Genomic DNA, 8,047 nt, shown 5'->3' with positions numbered 1-8,047 from the left:
CCTCCATTCTCCTCTCGGGATCTTGGGCATGCACGCACACGCGCCTGGCATGAGTTTTAAGCCACTGGGTCTAGGATGCGAACCATGGTCGACTACGTGGGAGCCCAGCGACATAGCCATTATGCTAGCTGCCGGTTCCCAAGGACCCTATTTCTAAACGAGGTCTCTTTCTGAGGTCTCTATATGAATTCGGGGAAGGGACCTCATTCCATCCCTAACGCTGGGGGGCGGGGAGGAACCTGAGCTGTGTCTCTCCGGCCTCGGTTTCCTCTCCTGTACAATGAATGTGATACCTGACTAGGAACCTGTCACGGCCTCCCACAGTTACTCCATGTCCCGCGACCACACAATCGCTATCGTTATCTCAGTTCCTCTTTTGTCACAGCTGCATCTTCCTGCCAGAGCCGGCATGTCACCTGAAAAGGTGAAGTGGGCTGGCAGCTGTGGGGACAAAGCAGGTAGAGGAGTTAGAGCTCCTGTTTAAAGGCCATGTGGTCAATTCTGTTAGGAGCGCTCACTGGGCGTAGGGAAGCCCACCCCGCCTAGGGGGAAATGAGGAGAGAGCTCAGTAGAAAAAGTATGTCTATGGTGACCACCTGGCCCTCCGGTAGGGCGACAGCCATTGCAGGGGAAGAATGCTAACGTAACAAGAGTCTGGGCAGCAAGCCGGTCATTTGTTCTAAAGGGGCCATAGCTAAGGCCTGAGGGCGTCCAGATGAGGCAGTGAAGCCTGTCTGCTCGGGCTGCCTGTGGTCAGCCCTTCCTCGCCCTGCTCGGTTCTCTGCACGTTGCATTGCCGAGCAGGGCTGGAGACAGATGGCATGGTCAAGGTGCCCCAGCCATCCGCCAAGGTCTGCAGCTCTCTGCCTTCAGAGGGAGCACAGCTCCGTTCACACCTTGGTTGGAGTTTCGGGTCTCCGGCACTGAGGGGGTAGATTCCCGATGCTTAAGCCACCCTGTTTGTGCTGCTTCGTCATTGGAGCCCCCTTGCCTCCAGTGTCATGGGAACAGGTGTTTCTCTTCTTGACAAGCAGCTCTGGAGCCTGTGGCCTCCTGCACCTGGAAGATCTCCTTCCATAAAAACCTTTTTACCCTTCCTGAAGGCTCCTTCCTGGCAGTCCCCCCTCCCATATGCAGCTTCCTAAGTCCCATCTCTGCCCCAGCCTTCTCTAGGCTGACAGCCACTCCCGAGGGCTCCTGCTGCCCACCTCACTGAGGTCACCTGGAGGCTCCTGGGGCCATTGACTGGCCTCATCCCACTGGAACGCTCTCTGCACCTGACACTGCAATGACGCTGCCCCGCCCTTGGCCACTCTCCTCCTCCTCCCTCACCTCCCTGGGCTTTGCGAGCCCTTCTTTCTCGTGCGTGGCTCTGCAGAACGTCCCAGCCTCCACTTCACTGCCCTCTCCTGCCCTCTCCTGTCCTCTCCTCTCCCCAGAATGCCCTGGCCTCATCTGCTTTTCCACTTCCACCCTCCTCTCCAACCTAGCCGCATGGACGTTCCCCCGTCTTCACTGTGGGGAGAGCTGTCAGAGCTCTGGAGCTGACGCGGGCTTACCTACACAGGTGAGTGTCTTTCCTGGGGCCAGCCAGAGGTGCTACGATTGCGCTGAGCTCAGCAGGCTGGGCCGCACGGGCAGGCCCAGGTTTGCATCAAGTGTGTGCACGCATGTGCTCGGGTCTAGACTGGCTGAAGCTGGAGGTGGATCTCAGTGCGAGGATCTTGCTGGGAGTGCTCTTTTTTCCCCTTTCTCTCTCACATGGGAGAAGTAAATAACATTTTTAAAAAATCTCTCTATTTTTTGAGGCCAGGGATAGTTTCTGGAACATGGTTAGTGCTAAATAATCATTGATATTGGATGGAAGGAAGCAAGGAAGGAAAGAGGAGTGGAAGGGAGGGAGGGAGGGAGGGGGAGAGGGGGAGAGGGGTACATTTCCATTATTTAAGCTGCCCTGTGTGTGGTGTTTTGTTACCACAGCCTCAGGGGATTAATACACCAAGGTCCTGGGCCCTGAGACCTTCTCCAAACCTCTCTTTCTTTCTTTCTTTCTTTCTTTCTCTCTCTCTCTCTCTCTCTTTCTTTCTTTCTTTCTTTCTCTCTCTCTCTCTCTCTCTTTCTTTCTTTCTTTCTTTCTCTCTCTCTCTCTCTCTCTTTCTTTCTTTCTTTCTTTCTCTCTCTCTCTCTCTCTCTTTCTTTCTTTCTTTCTTTCTCTCTCTCTCTCTCTCTCTTTCTTTCTTTCTTTCTTTCTCTCTCTCTCTCTCTCTCTTTCTTTCTTTCTTTCTTTCTTTCTTTCCTTCTCTTTTTCAATTGCCAGAGGGCCTGTGTGCTAGCCAGGGAGTGACAGAGAAACGGAAAGAGCGATCACACTGTAATCTTTTCTCTTCCCTTCCCCCTCCCGCTGGGATTTGGGACATGGGTGCACATGCGCTTGACGTGTTTTTCAAGCTGCCAGGGCCAGGATTTGAGCTGTGGTCAACCATGTGAGATCTGACTCAACCACGAGGCCATGGGGCTGGCCCAAGACATCTTCCTTCCAAACTTACCCGTCCTCAGTCCCTATGCCTTTGAGCCCTTTCTGAGTGGCAATGGAGGATCATGAGTTATCACTGGCTTTTCCCAAATTCCGGGATTCCTTAAAATGTCAGCTCGGGAAACAGTGCTTGACGTTGCCCCCTGCTGGATCATCGCATGCACTGCACACTCAGGCTGGGGAAGCCCCCAGCACGTGCACTGACCTCACCTCTCCCAAAGCAGCTTCACAGGGAAACTGCTCGGAACTGTTTATCTAGTTCCCTATGGCTACTGTAACAAATTTGCAGGATCTTGACGGTGTGAAACAACACAAAGTCATTCTATTGCAACTGGAGAGGCCAGAAGTCTTCCATAGGCTTCCCTGGGCCCAAATCGAGACACAGGCAAGACTATGCTCCTGCTGGAGGTTCTTGGGGAGAGTTCAGCCCTTGCCATCTCCAGCTTCTAGAAGCTTCCTCATTCTTTGGCTGGTGGCCCCACATGGCACCGTCCTTTCTCCTGCTCTTATCATCACACCACTCCCTCTCGTTGGGAGACCCTACGACTGCACTGAGGAACCACTGGGTAACCCACACTACTCTCCCCATGTGGAGACGTTTACTGTATCATGCCTGCAAAGCCCCTCTTGTCAGCATTCACGTGCCCCAGATTCTAGGACCTGGATATCTTTGAGCGGGGAGGCAGTGCCCACCCTGCCGTTGGCATGTAGCACTGGTTTCCACCCTTCGGTGTGGCTCGGGAAGCTTCAGGTGGATGAGACGCTGGACATGGCATGATGGAGAGAAGGTGAAGCTGCTGGAGCAGACCCTGTTTCCCTCTCTCAGGACGGGCTGGGAGACCGGGCCGATCGCCTGGCCCGTCTGAGTCTGCCTTCCTGACGCAGTGGGGTGGACTGCGAGGGCACTGGGCAGAAGACACATGTCCACACCGGGCAGTAATGGTGCTTGTCTCCAGATCCAGGCTGGGCTGGTGCCTCCGTGTGGTCCTTTTTAAAGTGTGAGTAAATACCAGCTCATATCATTCCTGGGGACGGAATCCCGACGGCCCCATAACTGGCTCCGAAGGCATGCAAGGAAAAGGAGCTGTCTGGATGGCGTGGGACCCTCTCGTTGAAGGTCAAGCTCGTTCCCCTGCATCCTCCCAGGCCCTGCTGTGCCGCGGCAGCTCCACGCCCCACCTACCCCCACATAGCTCTTTTGGTCAAGGCCACACACAGTGTTCTATGGTGACAGGAAGACCCAGGCATGGGGACCTTGGAAATGTCACGAGGTGTGGGCCAGCAGCCGGCACCAACATCTTGGAAATACTCCACAAAGTCAGGGGCTGAGTTGGGGTGCCCGATTTCACGGCAGAAAGGACACTCCAGGCGAGCCCGTGGAAGCTCTGGATACAGCTTTTACGTGAGCAAAGGTCCCTGACCTGGAAGGCAGGCGCCTGAGCACTAAGCCCAGCTCTGCCCGAATTTTATGCATGACTTTGAAAATCCCCTTCATCCTTCTGATCCTCAGCTCGGCTGTGAGGGCAATCACAGGGGGTAGGCACAGTGACCCCTGTATCTAAGCCACCGTGAGACGGTCTCAGTCGCTCCCATTTGCACAGAATCTGCCTGCTGGCACCCACGACCAGTAAACACAGCAGGCTGGTGGGCACGCAGGCTCCAGCCTGGCCACTCCAGGTAAACAGTGGCTGGGGGGGGGGTCCCGGGGGCTATGAGGGGCCTGTTCTCAGCCTCTGGCTCAGGCGGCTTTGCCTTCTGCCAACCTGTTTGCTGGAAGCCTCACGTACCACGCCAGGGAGGGGCTAGGCCTCACCAGGGAGGGGTCAGGGGAGGGGTGGAGACCAGACCCGCTGTAGCCAGTGACAAGAGCTGGCTACAGTCCAGTCAGCCCTCTGCCCTTTCCTGAGCTCAGCGGACTGTCACCAACGCTGTGCACACTCAGCCACGGGACAGGGTAAGTCTGGGTCCTGCGGTGGAGATGCCCGTGGGCCTGAGGGGGCGCGAGGGGATCGCGTATGGACACCGGGGGCCTGGAGTTTGGAGGGGTCTGAGGTCCAGCAGGGACAGGAAGGGCTTGCACAGTGTCGGGGAATGGACTGAGGCCTCTGAGACAGCAGAGTCCCCCACTAGGTGCGTGACTTTGGCCGAGTGTCAGTTCCTTACAGCAAAAGTGGAAATAGCGGTCCCTCTGCATGGAGCAGCTCTGGGCATTAGACACAGTGGTGGCTTTCACGGGCACACCCGGCCTTGTCTGCGGACACATGTGCTCGTCACCGCTGGGCATCTGGTGGGAGGAGACCAGGGCAGTGGCCGAGCATCCTGCCGTCCCCAGGACAGCCCCGCGACGAAGCATGATCCTGCTCAAAATGTCCCATCGGAGTGGAGAACCCCCGTGGGAGGAGTGGGGACTGGTTTCTGCAGTCCTCGCTCTGGCTTCCGTGTCCAGGACCTCGGCCCTTCAGAAACCAGGAAAGGGAGTAAACAGAGCCCGCTTTCTTCCCATAAGGCCACCCCGGAGGCTGCCGCCCAGGGCCGCCACAGCGGCCGCTTAAGAGCCCGAGAGCCGTTTGCCAGTTTGCTAAATAAACAACATGTAGAAAGAGAGCGAGCGGAATTCGGGGTTTATCTAAGGATGGGGCCCTCCACCAGAAATGGAGCGATGAAGGTCACTGCCGCCCTGGGCCGGGGCTCGGACGCGCAGACCAGGAAACCAGAGCGTGCGGAGCAGGGCGGGGGAGTGTCGGAGGCGACGGGCAGCGGTAGCATTGACTGTGGGCGGCCAGGGGCGAGCGCTCACCCTCACACTCACCAAGTTCTGCACAGGAAACACGCACAGCCTTCCGCCTCAGTCATGCCTCACTAGCGCGGTTTTTAAAAGCAGAAAAGGAGGCTGGGCAAGGACTCAGTTGTACAATGACGCTCTGCGAGGCTGCCCCCATGGGAAGGTTCCAGGCTTGTGTCCGGAGACCTCCTTCAGTTCCCTGGGCACACGCCTGCCGGCGGTCTGGGGCTGGCTGAGGCTGGGGGTGGATCATCAAGTCACGTCTCTGTCGGGGGTGCTGTCTCCATCTCTCTCACTCATGAAGACATAAATTAAGAGGAAAGGGGAGGAGTTATTCAAGGTCACCGGATAAAGAGAGCCCTCGGAGGTGAGCCTGGCACAGTTCCACTCCTCAGTGTCTGACACCTCTGAATTACCTGGGGGGACAGGCGGCCACACGTCCTGGCGCTGTGCGGAGGCCCGGTGGGCGAGGCCGTCCTGATGCACCCTTTGCTGCGGGGAGCGAGGAGTGTCCACAACACGTGCCCCCTTGGTGGGCTGGGCAGTAATAGCTGAGGACCTTTGCAGACGGCAGCCGCGGAAGGGGAGTGGACCAAGCCTCACAGGGTGTCGCAAAGAAGTGACATTTCAGCAGAAGCCTGAGGGTGGAGACACCAGCCATGGGGAGAGGGATCCAGGAGGGGTTTCCAAGAGAGAGCAAAGTGCGCAGGGTCCGGGGTGGCACGGCGCTCCCTGTGTCTGAGGAAGTGCAGAAAGGACACGTGCTTAGAGGACTCCTGTGACCCAGAGCAGGGGAGGGGTGGCTGCAGAGCCAGGTCACCTGGGCCTGGAGGGTCAGAGCACAAAGCTCGTCACTGCTCGACTGTACCCCGATCATAGCTGAGGGCGATGGTCTCTTAGACAAGGAGGGCTGTGGCCACGCCCGCCACTGAAGGAGACTCTGACTCTGCATACGGAATGATTGTCCAGAGAAATTCACCAGGGGCTCCCGTGAGGACGGTAGCAGGGAAAAGGAGAGAGGCCTCAGAACTCAGAGCTATTTTGGCGATAGGAACAGACAAGCCCGTGGGGGCAGGTTGGAGGGAGAAGAGACAGAGCTGCCTCACGGAGTAGCAGACAGGTAAGAGCACGTGTGGGGTTCAAAGGGCGGCGGTGGCTGGTCACCAACCCTCCGCGGATCTCAGAGCGGATGCAAAAGGGCATTGGGCATGTTCCCCTCACAAAGTAATGATGCACGGTGGAGGTGGTGGATGTGCTTACCCCCACGTAAGCATCCACATGTTGTATTCACATACTCGAGGCTCACACTGTGCCCCACAAATATACCAAATTATGATATGTCAGGAAAGGAAGTTTAATCGAAGGAGAGAAACTGACAAGCCTGGCTGATGGGTTGGAGGAAGAAAAGGAGGTCAAGGCCACCCCCGTGTGGCCCTGGGTCTTGCAGATCCAGAGGAAGTCGTGGCTCTGCCTTCCCCTCTCTGCCTGGCTCCAAGTCTCACCTCCCTTTTTGTAAGCAGCTGATGCTGTTGAATAGTTGACCCTCCACACCCACACTCCCACCGCTGAGCCCGGAGTCAGCCCCCATGACTTTGTTAACTAACTTTGAAACAAAAGCCAGCAATTTCGGGGTCCATGGACAGCGGGGGACCAATGAAAAGACTGGCCAGGGCTTCCCCAGCCCATCCCCAGCCCCTGCCTCCGTAAGTCTCCTTGGCCTGGGATGACAGGGACTGTTGATGGATTTCTCTTCCCTCTGCGGAAATGCTCCTATGAGCGGTCCCGGAGAGGGGCAGCTGGCCAGCCTCCCCAGCACTTGGTGGGGGCTGGCCTGGGGAGAGGAGGTCCCTGGGGCCTGGCAGAGGCTCAGCGGAGGCTCTGTCGATGCTGAGTGTTTCCCCCAGAGTCCCAGGGGTGTGACAGCACAGCTGTCCTGTGAGACAAGGGAGCCAGACACAGCACCTGGGGCCTCCCCGTTCTCAGGGAGACCTCTCTGACCCTCTGTCTCCTCTTCTGTACAGTGAGGTAGTGATGACGACTCCATGGTGCTCTAGAGGAGTGCGAATGTGTTCCTACACGTGAACAGCCTGAGGGAGGCCTCCGGGACACACACCTGGAGCCCGGGAAAGGGGTGTCATGCCTCAAAGCCACACAAGGGAGCCGAGAGGCAGCGTGGGCCCCAGTCAGAGGAACCTGGATGGGACCCTGAGTCCATCACTCACTGGCTGGGACAGCGGCTCCATTGCACCCAGCCTTGGCTTGTCCATCTGTAAAATGGGGTTAGTCATGCTTCCTGGTGAAGAGTGAATGTGCTGATGCTTACAGAGTGTGTAGCAGGTCCTTAATGAATAGTGATGTTAATTTCAAATAATAGAGAATGAGATGGGGGCCCAGATGGAGGAAGATGTCTGGGTCTCAAGCCTGAAGCCCAAGGAGGCCGAATGAACCTGGGGCTTCTCCAGACAGACCCTGCTCTCCAGGGAGCCTCAATGGGCTCCATCCCTTGGGTCCCTGGGATTTGATGGGGAGAGGTTCAAAGTGAAGGCAGCTGCTGGCCATAGTGGGGGGTGGGCTCCACATTGCTGATGCAGAAGCTGAGGCCTGAACGGGAAGGCCTGGCCCAGACTGCTCTGGCCAGCTGCACAGGTGAGAGGTTGGGAGGCAGAACCTCGCTGCCCACGCTGCTGCCTCTGCGCGCTTTCCAAGGAGGAAACTCCCCACTTCTGCAGCTC

At 57.3% G+C, this 8,047-nt stretch overlaps 1 protein-coding gene across 2 annotated transcripts in view; it reads left to right on the top strand.

Annotated features, from left to right (window-relative positions):
- Positions 1-4,378: 4,378 nt before the first annotated feature.
- Positions 4,379-8,047, top strand: part of SERPINA5 (serpin family A member 5) — an 11,895-nt gene continuing 8,226 nt past the window's right edge. The window contains exons 1-2 of one of the 2 annotated variants that reach the window (XM_006165373.3): positions 4,396-4,487; positions 6,367-6,435. The gene's annotated coding sequence lies outside the window, so the exon portion shown is untranslated. Of the gene's footprint in view, positions 4,488-6,366; positions 6,436-8,047 lie in introns of both variants that reach the window. The other variant, XM_006165372.3, reaches the window with a different exon arrangement.

Source organism: Tupaia chinensis, unplaced genomic scaffold (genome assembly GCF_000334495.1).
Source record: "Tupaia chinensis unplaced genomic scaffold, TupChi_1.0 Scaffold143913_1, whole genome shotgun sequence".
NCBI classification, from domain to species: Eukaryota; Metazoa; Chordata; class Mammalia; order Scandentia; family Tupaiidae; genus Tupaia; species Tupaia belangeri.
Note: the sequence above shows the minus strand (reverse complement) of the source record. Positions and strands in the feature narration are given on the sequence as shown.